The sequence below is a fragment of the Siphateles boraxobius genome, unplaced genomic scaffold, assembly GCF_051911475.1.
Source record: "Siphateles boraxobius isolate OS27281-9 unplaced genomic scaffold, OSU_SipBor_1 5, whole genome shotgun sequence".
NCBI lineage: Eukaryota > Metazoa > Chordata > Actinopteri > Cypriniformes > Leuciscidae > Siphateles > Siphateles boraxobius.
In genome coordinates this window covers 4,148,641-4,168,540 of record NW_027509141.1, presented here as the reverse complement: position 1 = coordinate 4,168,540, position 19,900 = coordinate 4,148,641, and the positions used below count along the sequence as shown (strand labels likewise).

General features: G+C 44.3%; 4 non-coding genes across 4 annotated transcripts; 3 read left to right on the top strand and 1 right to left on the bottom strand.

Annotated features, from left to right (window-relative positions):
- Nucleotides 1-11,930: 11,930 nt before the first annotated feature.
- On the top strand, nucleotides 11,931-12,017 carry trnay-gua (transfer RNA tyrosine (anticodon GUA)). The gene is given in 2 exon segments: nucleotides 11,931-11,967; nucleotides 11,982-12,017. It is a non-coding gene; the product is annotated as a tRNA-Tyr (tRNA).
- A 115-nt stretch (nucleotides 12,018-12,132) lies between these two features.
- trnae-cuc (transfer RNA glutamic acid (anticodon CUC)) lies at nucleotides 12,133-12,204 on the bottom strand. Its single transcript has one exon. It is a non-coding gene; the product is annotated as a tRNA-Glu (tRNA).
- A 901-nt stretch (nucleotides 12,205-13,105) lies between these two features.
- trnay-gua (transfer RNA tyrosine (anticodon GUA)) lies at nucleotides 13,106-13,192 on the top strand. Its single transcript is given in 2 exon segments — nucleotides 13,106-13,142; nucleotides 13,157-13,192. It is a non-coding gene; the product is annotated as a tRNA-Tyr (tRNA).
- A 2,994-nt stretch (nucleotides 13,193-16,186) lies between these two features.
- On the top strand, nucleotides 16,187-16,259 carry trnar-acg (transfer RNA arginine (anticodon ACG)). The gene has a single exon. It is a non-coding gene; the product is annotated as a tRNA-Arg (tRNA).
- Nucleotides 16,260-19,900: the final 3,641 nt, after the last annotated feature.

The following is a 19,900-nucleotide window of genomic DNA, read 5'->3' as shown; positions in this document are numbered from 1 at the left end:
CCCATTATTCGGGTGATTTGCGTTTGCTGTGTTAATTGCTGGGCAGAAACAGCAACTGTAAAACAGATATAAAGTCGAAGAGATCCAGAACAAGGCCAGGACAAGCGGTCAGTCCGTGAACAAGACAAGAGCGCGCAAGTCGTTTTTCTGAATATCCAGTTCTCCTGTTGTTTCAGTGTAGTATCTACCAGAAGGTAAGGTTGTTTTCGATTCTCTGGTTATTTTCTTGTTTTGCCTTCTCACAAATTTGTATTTTAATTCGACGCGTTCCCACTTTTTATAACAGCCGCTCTGAATAGTATTGCAGTTTAAATTGTATAGCACTTAAGTGAGCGCTGTCCAACAGCTAGTTTCGATTCCTCCCATTATTCGGGTGATTTGCGTTTGCTGTGTTAATTGCTGGGCAGAAACAGCAACTGTAAAACAGATATAAAGTCGAAGAGATCCAGAACAAGGCCAGGACAAGCGGTCAGTCCGTGAACAAGACAAGAGCGCGCAAGTCGTTTTTCTGAATATCCAGTTCTCCTGTTGTTTCAGTGTAGTATCTACCAGAAGGTAAGGTTGTTTTCGATTCTCTGGTTATTTTCTTGTTTTGCCTTCTCACAAATTTGTATTTTAATTCGACGCGTTCCCACTTTATATAACAGCCGCTCTGAATAGTATTGCAGTTTAAATTGTATAGCACTTAAGTGAGCACTGTCCAACAGCTAGTTTCGATTCCTCCCATTATTCGGGTGATTTGCGTTTGCTGTGTTAATTGCTGGGCAGAAACAGCTGTCCTCACTCAGGCGTTAGTACGCAATATATCTATGTAGTGCGCGCGCTGTCGCGGAAGCGCCAGCGGAATCGTTCAGCCTCCTCGTGTGAAGACCGACTCGGGTAAAGACCATCGACTCTACCTGTGCGACTCCACCGAGCAACGACACCAGCTACGCACTTAAGTATCTTCTTCTCCCTTTCCTTTCCTACTTGTACTCTATTTCCCTTAATAAACATGTGCTTTCAATACATTCCTGTTGTCTCTCGACAACGCACTCTCATCACGCACAGAAGGCAGCGCAATACTGCTAATCTGCGTCCCGTTCTCTCATCCACACACACACCTCTCTCTCTTTCTATGGGTCTATGGAATTGTCAGTCAGCAGTCAATAAAGCTGACTTCATTCCTGCCTTTGCATCTCTTTCAACTCTTAATATCTTGGGCTTGACTGAGACCTGGATCCGTCCAGAAGACTCAGCAACCCCTGCTGCTCTCTCTAACAACTTCTCTTTCTCTCACACCCCTCGCCAGTCTGGTAGGGGTGGGGGGACTGGTATTCTCATTTCTAACAATTGGAAATACTCAACTCTCTCCTCTCTATGCAATAACAACTCATTTGAATATCACGCTATTACACTTACAACTCCCTTTAAGATCGAGATTGTAATTATTTATCGCCCCCCAGGTCAACTGGGAAGCTTTTTTGAGGAGCTGGATGTGCTGCTGTCCCCTTTCCCTGAGGACGGCACTCCACTTGTAGTCTTTGGCGATTTCAACATTCATCTAGAGCAGCGTTTCCCAAACGGGGTGCCGCGGCACCCTGGGGTGCCTTCTGGCGAGAGCAGGGGTGCCGTGTAAAAACTCCATTAAACATTTTAAAATTGCTACAATGTGTAAAAAAAAATAAATGTATCATCAATCTCGCATCGTCGGAAGCGTCTAATAACAACAAATAATGCACACAAATTTATAATAAAAAATGCAAATCATAAGTTTTCTGCATTCGTTGAATTGCGGGGGTTCCGCATGATTTCATTCTCGTGCTTCATTCCTAGCGTCCACACATAAAGCTGCCTCTTTTTCATGGCTTGTTGCGCTTACGGTCAAATACACACGAAACAATTTCACAACGTCCGTCTTGCTGCATATTCACAAACACATCGGTTATGTCCGTGCTGCTGTCAACGGTAACGCGTGCGATTAATGTTTTTCAGTTTTACGCGTTAAAAAAAGATTTAAACACAATTAACGCAGCATCCGTTTTTTTCTGTTATCCTTTGGCTAGCCTTACATTATATAATCACGTTCTTATTCATGCAAATGCTTTTAAACCATGCAACCGCGAAAAGACAAAAGAGAACGCGCTGTCTGTGAATGTCCTGCTGACACAGGACGACACGCATCGCGTGCCAGAATCGACTTCTCTTTCGGGCTTGAACGAATAATAACACACAGTTATGCCAAAATGTCCGTTTTGTTGAGTATCCTCATGAGAGCAGTCTTAAATTAGTTAAAATCTTAAATTAGTGTTGTGAGAAGATGGGACGCGTGTCAGATAAACAAGTGCAGCAGTGACAACAGAATCAAAGAACAGGTAACAGAGAAAATTACTCACTGCTCTTGACTAAAGAACGCTTGTAGCTTTAATAAGGATTCATCTATATTTAATTTATTATTTATGCAGTGAAGACTGTAAAGTGTTTGATAACTTTATTCAATTTCTGTGTATTTCCTGACATCAGTAGCAGTATTGGTATCAGTGATACTGGGCTTCATTCATAAAAAAGATGCCATTAAACAATTATTTAAAATATACTGTCTTTATGTTGTTTATACATTAATTTGGAGATTAACTGTGAAATTATTACATTATAAAATATATTAAAAACAAGCTATCTTGTGCAATTATAACAAAATTATCCCAATATAAAAACACAAATAGGCCTACACTGAGTGAGCAAACATTTAGGTGAGATTTGCAATGGTAATTGAGCAATGTTTTTCTGAATTATGAATAAAAGCCTTAATTAAATATGTCATCATGTAAAGTGATCTCTGCAGAAGAAATTAATGATTTCCTAGACTTTAAATGGATGGACAAAAAAATTGATAATATTAAAAAATATCTATATGACAGTAGGCCTATATACGGCAGTTATTCCCTGTGGTATTGAAAATCAATACATTTCAAGGTATAGTATCAAAGTAGTATCGTGACAACACTAGTGTAGGGTGCCACAATTTTTTTTAAATTTTCAAAGAGTGCCTCGACTTAAAAAAGTTTGGGAAACACTGATCTAGAGAAGCCATATGGTACAGATTTCATCTCTCTCCTAGCCTCATTCGATCTCAATCGGCTCATCACCACAGGTACTCACAAGTCAGGCAACCAACTGGACCTGGTCTACACACGCAACTGCATCAAAGACAACATTTTGGTGAAACCTCTCCATGTTTCAGATCATTTCCTCATTACTTTCAATCTACAACTCACTATCCACACTCCACAAACTCCCCTACCAGTTACCTTCAGACGAAACCTGCGCTCACTTACTCCCTCCCGTCTTTCCTCTGCTGTGTCATCTTCTCTTCCCTCACCCTCACAATTCTCATCTCTAGATGTGAATACCGCAACGGATACTTTATGCTCCACATTAACTTCTTCTTTAGACACTATCTGCCCTCTCTCCTCCAGGCCAGCACGCGCTACCCCCTCTAACCCCTGGTTATCTGAGGTTCTTCGGGAACACCGGACTAAACTCAGGGCAATGGAGAGGAAATGGCGCAAATCAAAAGATACATCTGACCTGAGTATGTACCAATCTCTGCTCTCTTCCTTTTCTGCTGATGTTCATGCCGCAAAATCTTCATATTTCCACAACAAGATCAACTCCGCCTCTAACACACGAACACTTTTCAAGACATTCAACTCTCTCCTCTGTCCACCTCCACCACCACCCACCTCCTCGCTAACTGCTGATGATTTTGCTAACTTCTTCACTAACAAAACAACAACCATTAGCAGTCAGTTCTCTCCTCCACACACACAGGAACCTAGTCCAACCTCTCCCACAGCCAATAACCTTCTCTCCTCCTTCTCTCCTCTAACCGAGGAAGAAGTATCTAAACTTCTCCTCTCCAGTCATCCTACCACCTGCCCTCTAGACCCCATCCCCTCACACCTTCTTCAAGCCATCTCTCCCACACTTCTACCAGCACTCACACACATCATCAACTCATCCCTCCATACTGGCATTTTTCCTACAGCATTAAAGCAGGCTCGGGTAACCCCACAGCTTAAAAAAACAACTTTAAACACATACCTTCTAGAGAATTACAGACCTGTCTCTCTCCTACCTTTCATTGCAAAAACACTTGAACGAGTTGCTTTAAACCAAGTATCATCTTTCCTATCTCTGAATAACCAGCTGGATGTTAACCAATCTGGCTTCAAGTAAGCGCATTCGACCGAGACCGCATTACTTTCAGTCACAGAAGCCCTGCGGATCGCCAATGCTGCTTCCAAATCATCAGTTCTCATTCTCCTAGACCTGTCTGCTGCCTTCGACACTGTGAATCATCAGATCCTTCTGTCCACCCTCTCATCACTGGGCATCACTGGATCTTCCCTCCACTGGTTTGAGTCCTATCTCACAGGTAGGTCATTCAGGGTCACATGGAGAGGCGAGGTATCCAAAGTACATCGACTGACCACAGGGGTTCCCCAGGGGTCAGTCCTTGGACCCCTCCTCTTCTCCATTTACACCACATCACTGTGACCCATCATACAGGCACATGGTTTCTCTTACCATTGCTATGCTGATGACACCCAGCTCTACCTCTCATTTCAATCCGTCTCTACAGCACGACTTCACTATCCAGTTAGACTCATCCTCAATCACCCCATCAAGGTCAGTCAGAAATCTTGGAGTAATCTTTGATGACCAGCTAACCTTCACAGACCACATTTCAAAGACAGCTCGATCATGCAGGTTTGCAATGCACAACATCAGGAAGATCAGGCCTTTCCTAACTGAGCATGCAACACAACTTCTTGTCCAGGCCCTGGTTATTTCTAGGCTTGATTACTGCAATGCTCTTCTAGCTGGTCTTCCATCATGTGCAACTAAACCCTTACAATTGATCCAGAATGCTGCTGCTCGTCTTGTCTTCAACGAGCCCATTGGCTACAACTCGCTGCTCGAATCAAGTTCAAGGCGCTGACACTTGCTTACAGATCGTCCACCGGCTCAGCTCCCTCCTACTTTCACTCGCTCCTACGGGTCTACATCCCTACCAGAAGCCTACGATCGGCCAAGGAGCGACGGCTCGTGGTGCCTTCACAGCGAGGCACAAAATCACTGTCCAGAACATTCTCATTCACGGTTCCATGCTGGTGGAATGACCTACCCACCCTCGTCCGTAATGCATTTTCAGCGAGTGAATCCCTGTAAAGAATTGGGGACTTCAGCACATATGATGAAATCCCCAATTCTTTACAGGGATTCACCCGCTGAAAATGTCTAAGTCGAAAACAGTATCCCACCTGCAACTTATTTGACGGAGCCCCTGTGAGCTCTTTGTGGACAGTTTGATTTTATGCTAATTTTGCATAATTAATATCTGTAATGTACATCAGTGTTATAACAGTGTCTAAATAGGCTGTCTGTGGACAGGATGAAGAACAGACTGTCAGGGGACACCATAGGCACTTCGTGGACAAACTGTTGAAGAATAGGCTGTCAGGGGACACCATAGGCACTTCGTGGACAAACCGATGAAGAATAGGCTGTCAGGGGACACCATAGGCTCTTCGTGGACAAGAGGAAGACTTCCGCACATATAGGCTGTTAGGGGACACCATAGGCACTCCGTGGACGACTTCCGCACATATAGGCTGTCAGGGGACACCATAGGCACTTCGTGGACAAACCGATGAAGAATAGGCTGTCAGGGGACACCATAGGCACTTCGTGGACAAACCGATGAAGAATAGGCTGTCAGGGGACACCATAGGCTCTTCGTGGACAAGAGGAAGACTTCCGCACATATAGGCTGTTAGGGGACACCATAGGCACTCCGTGGACGACTTCCGCACATATAGGCTGTTAGGGGACACCATAGGCTCTTCGTGGACAAGAGGAAGACTTCCGCACATATAGGCTGTTAGGGGACACCATAGGCACTTCGTGGACAAAAGGAATGAATTATAGGCTGTAAGGGGACAAATAGGCTCTCCGTGGACGGCCCGCCCACCCCGCGACTTCGGCCAATGGCGTGGAGCGGGTAGGCGGGAGATAGGCTGTAAGGGGGACGGATAGGCTCTCCGTGGACAGGGGGTGTGTTCGGGATCGATCCCCGCCCCCTGGCTTCATTTAGGCTGTTAGGGGACAAACAGGCACTCCGTGGACAAGAATAGGCTGTAAGGGGACAAAAAGGCTCTCCGTGGACAGGGGGCGTGTCCGGGATCGATCCCCGCCCCCTGGCTTCATTTAGGCTGTTAGGGGACAAACAGGCACTCCGTGGACAAGAATAGGCTGTAAAGGGACAAATAGGCTCTCCGTGGACGGGGGGCGTGTCCGGGATCGATCCCCGCCCCCTGGCTTCATTTAAGCTGTAAGGGGACAAACAGGCACTCCGTGGACAAGAATAGGCTGTAAGGGGACAAACAGGCTCTCCGTGGACAAGAATAGGCTGTAAGGGGACAAACAGGCACTCCGTGGACAAGAATAGGCTGTAAGGGGACAAAAAGGCTCTCCGTGGACAGGGGGCGTGTCCGGGATCGATCCCCGCACCCTGGCTTCATTTAGGCTGTTAGGGGACAAACAGGCACTCCGTGGACAAGAATAGGCTGTAAGGGGACAAATAGGCTCTCCGTGGACAGGGGGCATGTCCGGGATCGATCCCCACCCCCTGGCTTCATTTAAGCTGTAAGAGGACAAAGAGGCTCTCCGTGGACAAGAATAGGCTGTAAGGGGACAAACAGGCACTCTGTGGACAGGAATAGGCTGTAAGGGGACAAACAGGCTCTCCGTGGACAAGAATAGGCTGTAAGGGGACAAACAGGCACTCCGTGGACAGGAATAGGCTGTAAGGGGACAAACAGGCACTCCGTGGACAAGAATAGGCTGTAAGGGGACAAACAGGCTCTCCGTGGACAAGAATAGGCTGTAAGGGGACAAACAGGCACTCCTTGGACAAGAATAGGCTGTAAGGGGACAAACAGGCTCTCCGTGGACAGGAATAGGCTGTAAGGGGACAAACAGGCTCTCCGTGGACGGCCCCGCCCACCCCGCGACATCCGGCCAATGGCGTGGAGCGTGTAAGGGTCAACAGGCTGTAAGGGGGACGTTCAAGCACCCCGTGGACGCCCACCCCTGACTTATTCGACGGCCGCCGAATAGGTTGCGGGTGGGACGTTGGTGAGCCACCTGGTGGCCGATGCCCGAACTGCGGTTTTGGGGGGGTAACTTCTGGCCCCTCCCATATGGCCCCTGGGGGTCTAGAGTCACGGGACCGCATCTCAGGGGCCCTTGGGGACGGCCTCTTTCAGGAAGGGGCGTCACGGGGCCCCCCAAAAATCGTCTAGGGGGGGCCGCGCAGCGTCCACGGAGTGCGTCCCACTCCGCGTCATTTGAGTGGTGCGGTGTACCCTGTTCGAAATGACTTCCCTAATGGGAGGAGGGGTACTGTCACGGTATACTCATTCTCTGGTTCCTTCTCGTCTTGTGTTTATGTTGTTGTTTGATTGCACGTGTGTAGTGGGCGTGAGTGTTATGTCATTACCTGATCCGCTCCAGCTGATCATCATTATCATCACCAGCTGCAGCCCATTTCCTCACCTCATAAATACTCACCAGTTTTTGTACTCCTTGTCAGATCGTTGTTTGATGTCTCCGTGTCGGTGTTCCAGTCCTGTCTTCCTGCTCGTCCAGTGTTCGTGTTTTTTCCGTGGATTATCGTTGGGTTGGATTATCGTTTGTCTTGGTGTGGATTTCGTCGTCATCTTCATCTCACCTCCACTGTTCCTGTTTCACCCGTGACCATCGAAGTGCCTGCGCCATCCTTCCACGCCCGTGCCATCAGTCTACTATCTGTGTTCCTAATAAATATTGAGTACTCGCTTTTGCTTCCTGATCTTTGATTTACCGGCATGACACTCTCACTGCATCTCTCACTGCACCTCTCACTGCACCTCTCACTGCATCTCTCACTGCATCTTTCACTGCACCTCTCACTGCACCTCTCACTGCACCTCTCACTGCATCTCTCACTGCATCTCTCACTGCATCTCTAACTGCACCTCTCACTGCACCTCTCACTGCATCTCTCACTGCATAGGGTCAATTATTATTATTATTATTATTATTATTATTATTTTGTTTATTATCAGCTATATATTGTTTTTGAACTCATTTCATTGCAGAAGCAGAGGTCTTTATAATGTATCTAAGGTTTGGAATATTGTTTTTGCTATTGTGGGATGGTGTGTGTTACTGTAACATTTGTAAATACTACAAAAACAATCCATACTTTTGTTGGGAGGTATTGCTTGTCTGTTAAGAAAATGTAAGCATTGTGGAAATGTGTTCACTGACTGCATATTGTGTGAAAACGACATGACGTGTGAATGGTATGGCCACAAAAGATCGATGCTGTGCTAATTGTGTTTAGAGTTTTGAAAATGGGACAACTGTTTGGACAAATACTTGTTAGCGACTGAAAGAAACTGTTATATAGCTATGGCTGCTTTGACGGGTCTAGAAACAAATCAACAAGAGTCCAACTTCTGCTTTCTTCTCCATTATGAAAAATAAGATTTATTGCTCACGACATGGTCTTCAACAGACTGCAAGAAGCAATAATCAGTACAACGTATTTCCATAAACAGCTTTCCAACACACATACAAACGAACAGCTACCGTACCAGCGGCATTTTACTAAAGCAAGGATACCCGAGACAAGGGTGTGATCAATTGCTCTGTGATCTCAGCTGTGTCTTGCTGTTGCATCATAGTCATGATCAAACAGTAGTTGAACATACCATCTTTTGTATAATTGCTTAAATGTTTATTAAAATTGGTTGCTTTATGTTTTCCCAGGTACAGCAGGCGTTGTAAGTCACAGGAACAGGAGATATTGAAACAGGGTATCCAAGCCCCTGAAGCACCCATGGCAGGACCTGAGAACCTTCCTGCTGCTATGCAGAAAGGACAGACTCTCTGTTCCGGCAATTTGTCAGAGCCACACCTTTTTATCCTGCCAGCAAATACTGCTGGGGAGGCAAAACTCATGGGGAGGTCGCAACCTCAGGCCATCTTACAGGCTCCGCCATCACATCAAGGACTTCCTGTCCCTATTGCATCAGCACCACCTGTCTCTCTCCCTTTCATTCTACCACCTGTGCAGCTTCCTACAGTGCCTGGTCCCTCATATGTGATGTTCTTCAACCTCCCATTACCGTCAGCTATGCCACCATCAGCTCAGACACAGACATCCAGTCAAGCAGTTCCTTACTCCACTCAGCAATATAGAAAGAGAAAACAGAAGAGGGAGAGCGCTGGAACAGTGACAAGAAAGTATGTTAGGAAGAAAGACGTCATTCTTTGCAGAAAGTGCAATAAGGAGAGAAAGCCACCAACACATCTTCAGTACTTTGGCAACTGTTACTGTGAAGAGTCTGAGACTAAATCATATGATGAATGGAGGGCTGTGCTGATGGAACGAGGTTATAGGAAAAAAAAAGCCAGGAAATGACAACCCTCCAGCTTCTTAAAATTACTCTTTCAGCATGTTATTTTTATTTATTTATTTGATTAATGTTTGATTATAGAGCAATTCTCCAACAATGACAGCTGTCTTTAAAATGTATAACAACTATGTGTGTGATGCCTTTTGAATCATTTCTAAACATGGTTGGTGTGTGTGTGTGTGTGTGTGTGTGTGTGTGTGTGTGTGTGTGTGTGTGTGTGTGTGTGTGTGTGTGTGTGTGTGTGTGTGTGTGTGTCGGTGGGGGGGGTGGGGGTGGGTGTGTGTTGCGCGCATGCATCTGTGAGTAGGATGGGGATAATGGGTGTTGTGTTTGTACATTTATTTGTGTTTTATTCATTTTACTTTTCTTACACTTTATTTGATTACATTTGTTTACAGTTTTTAGAATAGGAGTGAAAGACAGGTATACTGTATCAGGTAATTTAATTCTTATTGGAGTTAAGTAAAATACTTGGCCCAGGGAAAGAAACTACAGTATCCAGAGATTGGTGGTCCATTGTTTTAATGGTCCTGTTAGTAGCTGTCGTCAGGGCAACAGGTGGTTGCCTGGAAGAGAACAGTTTATTTGAGTTATTTTGTTACGTAAACTTATGCCTTAAGTTATTTATGTACCTGATTATCATTAATATCATTATTACTATTATTATTATAATAATATATATTTTAAATAGTAATAATAATAGATGAGAAGCATTTATTTTAGTTTATTTATGTTTAGTTATGCCTTAAGTTATTTATGCACCAGATTATTATTACTACCATTATTATTAATATTACCAGTTTTAAGTAAAAGTAAGTAAGTAAAAGTTTATTTATATAGCACCTTTCACAGGTAAAGACCACAAAGTGCTTCACAACAAAAACAATTATATCATAAAATACACACACTAAAAGCATAGACAGTACATGATCATATCAACCCACAAGCAGCTAATTAAAAGCCTGAACAAATAGATGAGTCTTGAGTCTGCATTTGAAGGCATCAACAGAGTCAAGAGAGCGCATAGACGGTGGGAGATCATTCCACAACCTAGAGGCAACAGCCTGAAAAGATCGGTCACCTCTAGTACGATAGCGAGTGCGTGGAACAGTCAACAGGTTCAGATCCACAGATCTCAGAGCACGCACAGGGGTATAACGCTGAATCAGGTCACTAATATAGGAGGGTGCCTGACCATGCAAAGCTCTAAAACCAAAATCTTAAAATTTATCCTATAAGACACTGGTAGCCAGTGAAGTTCTTTTAGGATAGGGGAAATGTGAGACCTCCTATTAGTATGTGTTAAAATTCTGGCTGCAGAGTTTTGAATTAATTGCAGTCGAGAGAGCTCCTTCTGGTTTAGGCATGAAAATAAACTATTACAATAGTCTAAACGCGAAGACACAAAGGCATGAATGATAAGCTCTAAATCATTGCGTGAAACCATATTTCTAAGTTTCGAGATTTTCCTTAATTGAAAAAAGCAGTTTCTCGTCAGCTGCTTGCAGTGCTGCACTAATGACATATCTTTGTCCAGGATAACTCCCAAGTTTCTGAGACTAGGCTTAGCAGACTGGCCCAGATCACCCAGGTATTGTTTAATCCCAGGGATTACATCCTCCGGGGCAATGATCAATAATTGTTGTGATTATATTAAAAAAATATAATGGGTTAGGACGTTTTTGTGTTTTTCTTCTTCATCTTCTTCCTCTTATAATTATTATTATTATTATTGTTTACTGTATTATTATATACAAATGTTAATTTCTACACATGACAGAATTATCTGGACTTTAATGATATGTTAAATAACATTTATGCTAATAATTAACATTAGTCATAAAAAGATTGGACGAGCGGGATTCGAACCTGCGATCTTTGGGTCAATTTCAGGCAACTTGTGCTAGCTTTGATAGACGTATGCGCGCTGCCCTTGGCGCAATGGATAACGCGTCTGTCTACGGATGAGAAGATTCTAGGTTCGACTCCTGTCTGGATGGTCTGCCTCTTATACTACGCTGTCAGCCCTTAGCCGTTTTATTATCCCATAGTTTTTGTTATTACTATTATTGGATTGGTTGAGAAATATTAAAAATTGACCGTCCAACAATAGGCTGCTTTGTCAGTAGGATAACGGTTACCATATCAGATCATTCCCATGTTCTTAAAGGGGGCGGTCACACACTAAAACCAAAAGGGCCTGCTCCAGGTGGCAAGAACATCCCATATGGTCTAGCGGTCAGGATTCCTGGTTTTCACCCAGGCGGCCGGGTTTCGATTCCCTGTATGAGAAGATTGGGTTGCCTTTGCATCACTTAATCGAAACAACCAGCATGTATGTCTGTCCCAGTAGCAGTTTTAGCCAGTGGCAGAGCTTCAGCAACCTGATATGTTGAGGTTCTGTCCCCAATCAGTGTGCCTTCGATAGCTCAGCTGGTAGAGCGGAGGACTGTAGCTGGCAATTTGCCAATCCTTAGGTCGCTGGTACAACTCCGGCTCGAAGGAGGTCTTTTTCACACATGAACATTTCATTGGCCGTGCTTCTCGACGAGGGCATCAGCCCTTGACTTCGTAGTTTGGCATTTTAAAATCACGTCCTCCGGTGGTGGGCAAAAGCTCATTCCCTGACCGGGAATCGAACCCAGGCCGCGGCGGTGAGAGCGCCGAATCCTAACCACTAGACCACCAGGGAAGGTCTGTTGACACCTGCCCCTCAAGCCCACCTGTTGGCCTCTACCAGATTTTGCAGCAAGACCACTAATACTTGTATTTTCCTCCAGGAGAGGAGACGTCACTGACCCCTGACCCTGGATCCCAGATCTTCCGTTGACAAACTGTCACAGACTCTGTAGGAATATCCTAACAACACCACAACTTGCCATGAAAACAAAGCAACCGAGATCCCCAACATGTGAGGCCTCCATCTCAAAAGTTTTTATAGCAGTTTTTTGCAGACGTCTCTGACCCTGGATCCCAGTTCTTCCGCTGAGAAACTGTCACTGTCACTGTTAGCCCTTAGCCGTTTTATTATTTCCTTTTATTATCCCATAGTTTTTGTTATTAATATTATTGGATTGGTTGAAAAACATTAAAAATTGACAGTCCAACAATAGGCTGCTTTGTCAGTAGGATAACAGTTACCATACAATACTATGCGTCTTTTCAAATGCATTGCATGAGTACTGTCACAAGGACCTTGCTTTACGACCAGTTTATAGTGTCTATTATGCCATCGCAGGAATCGGAGGAAACTGAACCCCCTTGGCGAGGCAAATGAGAGCTCCCTCTGTTGAGCCTGATGAAATTGAATTCAGTAAACATTCCCTTCGGATCATTCCCATGTTCTTAAAGGGGGCGGTCACACACTAAACGCAAAAGGGCCTGCTCCAGGTGGAAAGAAGATCCCATTTGATCTAACGGTCAGGATTCCTGGTTTTCACCCAGACGGCCAGGGTTCGAATCCCGGTATGAGAAGATTGGGTTGCCTTTGCATCACTTAATCGAAACAACCAGCACGTATGTCTGTGCCATTTTTAGCCAGTGGCAGAGCTTCAGCAACCTGATATGTTGAGGTTCAGTCCCCAATCAGTGTGCCTTCGATAGCTCAGCTGGTAGAGAGGAGGACTGTAGGTGGCACGTTGGCAATCCTTAGGTCACTGGTTCAACTCCGGCTTGAAGGAGGTCTTTTTCACACATAAACATTTCCTTGGCCATGCTTCTCGACGAGGGCTTCAGCCCTTGAGTTCGTAGTTCGGCATTTTAAAATCACGTCCTCCGGTGGTGGGCAAAAGCTCATTACCTGACCGGGAGTTGAACCCGGGCCGCGGCGGTGAGAGCGCCGAATCCGCCGAAGACCACCAGGGAAGGTCTGTTGATACCTGCCCCTCAAGCCCAGCTGTTGGCCTCTACCAGATTTTGCAGCAAGATTACTAATACTTGTATTTTCCTCCAGGAGAGGAGACGTCACTGACCCCTGACCCTGGATCCCAGATCTTCCACTGACAAACTGTCACAGACTCTGTAGGAATATCCTAACAACACCACAACTTGCCATGAAAACAAAGCAACCGAGATCCCCAACATGTGAGGCCTCCATCTCGAAGGTTTTTATAGCAGTTTTTTGCAGACGTCTCTTAACCTGGATCCCAGTTCTTCCACTGAGAAACTGTCACAGACTCTGTAGGAATATCCTAACAACACCACAACTTGCCATGAACACAAAAAATTTAAGATCCCCAACATATGAGGCCTCCATCTCGAAGGTTTTTATAGCAGTTTTTTGCAGGCGTCTCTTAACCTGGATCCCAGTTCTTCCACTGAGAAACTGTCACAGACTCTGTAGGAATATCCTAACAACACCACAACTTGCCATGAACACAAAAAATGTAAGATCCCCAACATGTGAGGCCTCCATCTCGAAGGTTTTTATAGCAGTTTTTTGCAGACGCCTCTGTCCCTGAATCCCAATTCTTCCACTGAGAAACTGTCACAGACTCTGTAGGAATATCCTAACAACACCACAACTTGCCATGAAAACAAAGCAACCGAGATCCCCAACATGTGAGGCCTCCATCTTGAAGGTTTTTATAGCAGTTTTTTGCAGGCGTCTCTTAACTTGGATCCCAGTTCTTCCACTGAGAAACTGTCACAGACTCTGTAGGAATATCCTAACAACACCACAACTTGCCATGAACAAAAAAATGTAAGATCCCCAACATGTGAGGCCTCCATCTCGAAGGTTTTTATAGCAGTTTTTTGCAGACGCCTCTGTCCCTGAATCCCAATTCTTCCACTGAGAAACTGTCACAGACTCTGTAGGAATATCCTAACAACACCACAACTTGCCATGAACACAAAAGATTTAAGATCCCCAACATGTGAGGCCTCCATCTCGAAGGTTTTATAGCAGTTTTTCGCAGACGTCTCTGACCCTGGATCCCAGTTCTTCCGCTGAGAAACTGTCACAGACTCTGTAGGAATATCCTAACAAGACCACAACTTGCCATGAACACAAAAAATTTAAGATCCCCGACATTTGAGGCCTCCATCCCGAAGGTTTTTATAGCAGTTTTTTGCAGACGTCTCTTAACCTGGATCCCAGTTCTTCCACTGAGAAACTGTCACAGACTCTCTAGGAATATCCTAACAACACCACAACTTGCCATGAAAACAAAAAATTTAAGATCCCCAACATGTGAGGCCTCCATCTCGAAGGTTTTTATAGCAGTTTTTTGCAGACGTCTCTGACCCTGGATCCCAGTTCTTCCACTGAGAAACTGTCACAGACTCTGTAGGAATATCCTAACAACACCCCAACTTGCCATGAACACAAAAAATTTAAGATCCCCAACATGTGAGGCCTCCATCTCGAAGGTTTTATAGGAGTTTTTTGCAGACGTCTCTGACCCTGGATCACAGTTCTTCCGCTGAGAAACTGTCACAGGCTCAGTAAGAATATCTTAACAACACCACAACTTGCCATGAAAACAAAACCAATGAGATCCCCAAAATGTGAGGCCTGCATCTCAAAGGTTTTTATAGCAGTTTTTTGCAGACGTCTCTGGCCCTGGATCCCAGTTCTTCTGCTGAGAAACTGTCAGAGACTCTGTAGGAATATACTAACAACACCACAACTTGCCATGAACACAAAAAATTTAAGATCCCCAACATGTGAGGCCTCCATCTCGAAGGTTTTTATAGCAGTTTTTTGCAGACGTCTCTGACCCTGGATCCCAGTTCTTCCGCTGAGAAACTGTCACAGGCTCAGTAGGAATAGCCTAACAACAACGAGATCCCCAACATGTGAGGCCTCCATCTCGCAGGTTTTTGTAGCAGGCCCCTCATCTGACCCCTTCCTGATGTAGGCTCCAGGTCTGTTAATAGCATGAGAAAAAGTAGATTTCTGTAGGAATATCCTAACAACAACGAGATCCCCAACATGTGAGGCCTCCATCTCGAAGGTTTTTGTAGCAGGCTCCTCATCTGATCCCTTCCTGATGTTGGCTCCAGGTCTGTTAATAGCACGAGAAAAAGTAGATTTCTGTAGGTATATCCTAACAACAACGAGATCCCCAACATGTGAGGCCTCCATCTCGAAGGTTTTTGTAGCAGGCCCCACATCTGACCCCTTCCTGATGTTGGCTCCAGGTCTGTTAATAGCATGAGAAAAAGTAGATGTCATGACAGGGCTCTGCAATGAAGAGCATTGCAGTAATCAAGCCTAGAAATAACCAGGGCCTGTACAAGAAGTTGTGTTGCATGCTCAGTTAGGAAAGGCCTGATCTTCCTGATGTTGTGCATTGCAAACCTGCATGATCGAGCTGTCTCTAGGTTTTTATAGCAGTTTTTTGCAGACGTCTCTTAACCTGGATCCCAACACGAAAAATTTAAGATCCCCAACATGTGAGGCCTCCATCTCGAAGGTTTTTATAGCAGTTTTTTGCAGACGTCCCTGACCCTGGATCCCAGTTCTTCCGCTGAGAAACTGTCACAGGCTCAGTAGGAATATCCTAACAACAACGAGATCCCCAACATGTGAGGCCTCCATCTCGAAGGTTTTTGTAGCAGGCCCCTCATCTGACCCCTTCCTGATGTTGGCTCCAGGTCTGTTAATAGCATGAGAAAAAGTAAATTTGATGACAGGCGTCTGCCCAGTCGAACACCAACAGTTAGGTGGGCCAGTGGCGCAATGGATAACGCATCTGACTACGAATCAGAAGATTCTAGGTTCGACTCCTGGCTGGCTAGATCTGCCTCTTTTACTACGCTGTCAGCCCTTAGCCGTTTTATTATTTCCTTTTATTATACCATAGTTTTTGTTATTAATATTATTGGATTGGTTGAGAAATGTGACCCGTTACGGAAAGCAGTGGCACAAGTCGGCAGCACAACTTGCGAGCAAAATGAGAAACAAGCGTTTTTTTCCAAAATTGTTGATTACCGCTTTTTTGCAGAATCTGTTAGTTGAGATCATGAAGAAGCCTCTCCATGTTTGAGATAACAGTATTGGTATATTTAAAAGCGTACATTTTGAGGTTGAAATCGGCTTGTTTTTCGGAGATTCTAGCATGCAGTAGGGGCGTGTCATTGTCTGTGTGTATTTCCATACTGAATAGCCGTCGGCGCTTTTGCCCCCGCCCCCCAACAGCGTGGCTACTTAATTATGCAGCGCTCTAGCCGGCTCTATCTGATATCAAAATTCAATGAAGATGGACGCCGCAATGAATGTCGCAGACGAGCTGAACCGTGGCCGTTACAACGAAAATGTTTTGAAGTACTTCTTCGACAAGCCGGATGCTTATGAACAAGCGTTCACTGATTCTGAAGACGATCTGAGCGACGATGAAAGTGGCATGATAAGACTGAATAATATCCCTAATCTACAACTGAGCGAAGATGAAGGCGAGGAAGAATGTATCGGACTGGCGTCAGACGAGTTGGACCGTAAGATATCAGAGGCTATATCGATAGTAACATTTGATGGGGATATAGATAGAGAAATGGTGAAAATCCGTAACTTTGACTGTAAATGTTACACGAGGAGAAAAGAGAACTCTCTGCATGGGAGACAGTCTTGTAGTCAGAAGCTTTCTCCAGACATTATGTACAACATACGGCTGGATTCTTTAGCTGCGGAAAAAGAGTGGCAGGACATGCGAATTATTGGACATTTAGAGGCAAACAGACGCACAGTGCAAACTTCGGAGATGGTTACATCCACAAAGAAGACCCCGACAAAGAGAAGGTGTGCCCGAACGACTTATTTCATTGGAGGCAACGAGATCTGCAAGAATACTTTTCTGTTTCTTATGGGGTGAGTTTCCATAAACATCAAAGTTTGTCGTTTTAAGTTCATTCTAAGTTCATCTCATGTTTAGTCCATGTTTAGACCTTCTAATACCTACCTATTGTTTTTAGCTAGCTCAGGACTGTCGTTTTAATTGTAACGTTAGCTGCTAATGGTTAGCATCATATCACTTGCCAAAACCCCCATTACTATAATGAGCTTTAAGATGGTTATGTGAGCTTCTGCTATTAATTTGAATAATGCTTCAATTGCTTGAATTGACTGGTGTTAATGACTTAACTTAGCCCAGGTAAACCTGCCTGTTAGCATTCTTGAATTGATTGTGATGTTAAAAATTTTAGCCAGTGGTGGAGGAAGTACTACTTCATATTCTTACCAAGAATTTACTTACGTAATCGTAAATGTATCAGATTAAATTCCTACTTTAGTAAAAGTATAAAGTATACGTAGCCGTAAAATGTGCGTTAAAAGTCAAAAGTAAAAGTATTTATGAAGAGTTTAATGTACAGGATTTTTTTAATCCTTTGACTCGAACCAGGTCTAACCACTAACTGAGGTCTAAACCAGGACTAAAACAAGACTAAACCAGGAAGTACAGATACAAGCTCTAAAGTAAGTAAAAGTAAAAAGTATTAAAAGTATTTTACTTCAGTAAAGTAAAAGTACCTATAATTTGTACAATACATTTTGATATAGGTGACAAGATGCCTGTTAGCAAGACCATGATGTTAAACGTTTTTTCTTTTTTCCCCCCTTTTTTCAGCATTGGCAGAGACACCCTGGCTGATATAGTCAGACACCATGAGGAGAATGGGGCAAGACCACGTTTGAGGAAGAAGCACTCACTGCCACGTCCACCAGCCAGGTTCATCAGCCCTGAGGATATCAACAGAGTTGTGGACTTCATAAAAAACTATGCAGAAGACAATGCCATCATGCTGCCTGGCCGACAGCCTGGGCATAAGGATTGGCATGTGAAGTTGCTGCCAACTCATGTGTCCAAGGCCTCAGTGTGGCGTCTCTACGTGAAGTCTGCTAAGGAGTTTGGTACGTGTAAAAATTGATTTAAAATTGAGTGCTTATAAAGTGAAATAATGCGGAGCACTATTAGCAATTACAATACAATTAACCTTAAGCAATATCTGTTTTTCAGGTGAGCGTGCAGTTTGTAAAACCAGCTTCAAAGCACTGTGGAACCGACTTCTCCTTCACATCAAAAGTTGCCGGCCACGCACAGATCTCTGCTGGCAGTGCCAAAGCAATAACGAGCAGCTGATACGAAGTGCAAACCTCCCAGATGATAGAAATTCTGAAGCAGTAAAGAAGCAACAAGATCATCTTTCCCTTGTGCAGAAAGAGAGCGCTGTGTACAACGTCATGACTGCTGCCTGCAGAAAGATTTGCTCTGGCTCTAACCTGTCTTTTGGACCATCCCTACCAGCAAGCAAGAAGATTAGGATGCATTACAGTTTTGATTTTGCTCAGCAGGTAATATTTCACACACATTTACTTTACTTCATTAATGTCCCTTAAAGGGCGATTTGGTGCATGAGAATAAATAGTGCAAATGCAGAATAGCATCAATATAGTAAGTTTTATCTTTATTAGACAATTATGAATAGTTGCAAATTTAATTTAATCTAATCCAAGTTCCCTCTCTCCCTCTGTCTCCTACAGTTACACTTTCCCTCAAACCCTCTCCAGCCAGGACCAATGTACTTCTTGACCCCACGGAAATGTGGCCTATTTGGTGTTTCATGTGAAGGGCTGCAGAAACAGGTGAATTACCTGATTGATGAAGGCATGTCATCTACTAAGGGAAGCAATGAAGTCATCAGCTACATGCATCATTTCTTCGGCAACTTTGGAGTTGGAGAAACAGAGGTGGATCTTCATTGTGACAACTGCAGTGGGCAGAACAAGAACAACTTCATGTTCTGGTACCTTGCCTGGCGGGTTGGACACAAGCTTCATGATAAAATTGAAATCCACTTCCTTATTGCTGGCCACACCAAGTTTTCCCCTGACTGTGGCTTTGGACTCATCAAGCAAGCCTACATGAAGACAAGAGTCAACACTTTGGCAGACATCGCTGAGGTACTTTAACTTTAATGACTTCAGTGCTGTTTTCTGTTCTGCTTCAATGAAACATTTAACTGAAGATCTTTTTCTTCTTCCTCTCTTCTCTTTTTTGTCATCAGGTTGTGGAAAACAGCTCTCCTGTGAGTCGCCTCAATATCCCACAGCTTGTTGGAACGGTAGAGGGCAAAGTTTTAGTCCAGACCTTCGACTGGCAGTAGCATCTGACTCGCCACTTCCGTAGACTCCCACAGATCAAGAGTTATCAGCACTTCAGGTAATTGAAACTTTCACATTGTGTACATACAATATAACATAGCAACAACATACACATGACAGTTTTTATAGGAAAATACTTTGCCATGTTTAAAATGTCTTATGTGCTTTTTCTGTCACAGCTTTGAAGCCAAGAGACCAGGTGTGGTGCTTGCAAAAAGTCACCGTGATGCACAACCTGTCGAATATGAAGTTTTATTAACTAAGTTCGGGAGGAGCACGTTCA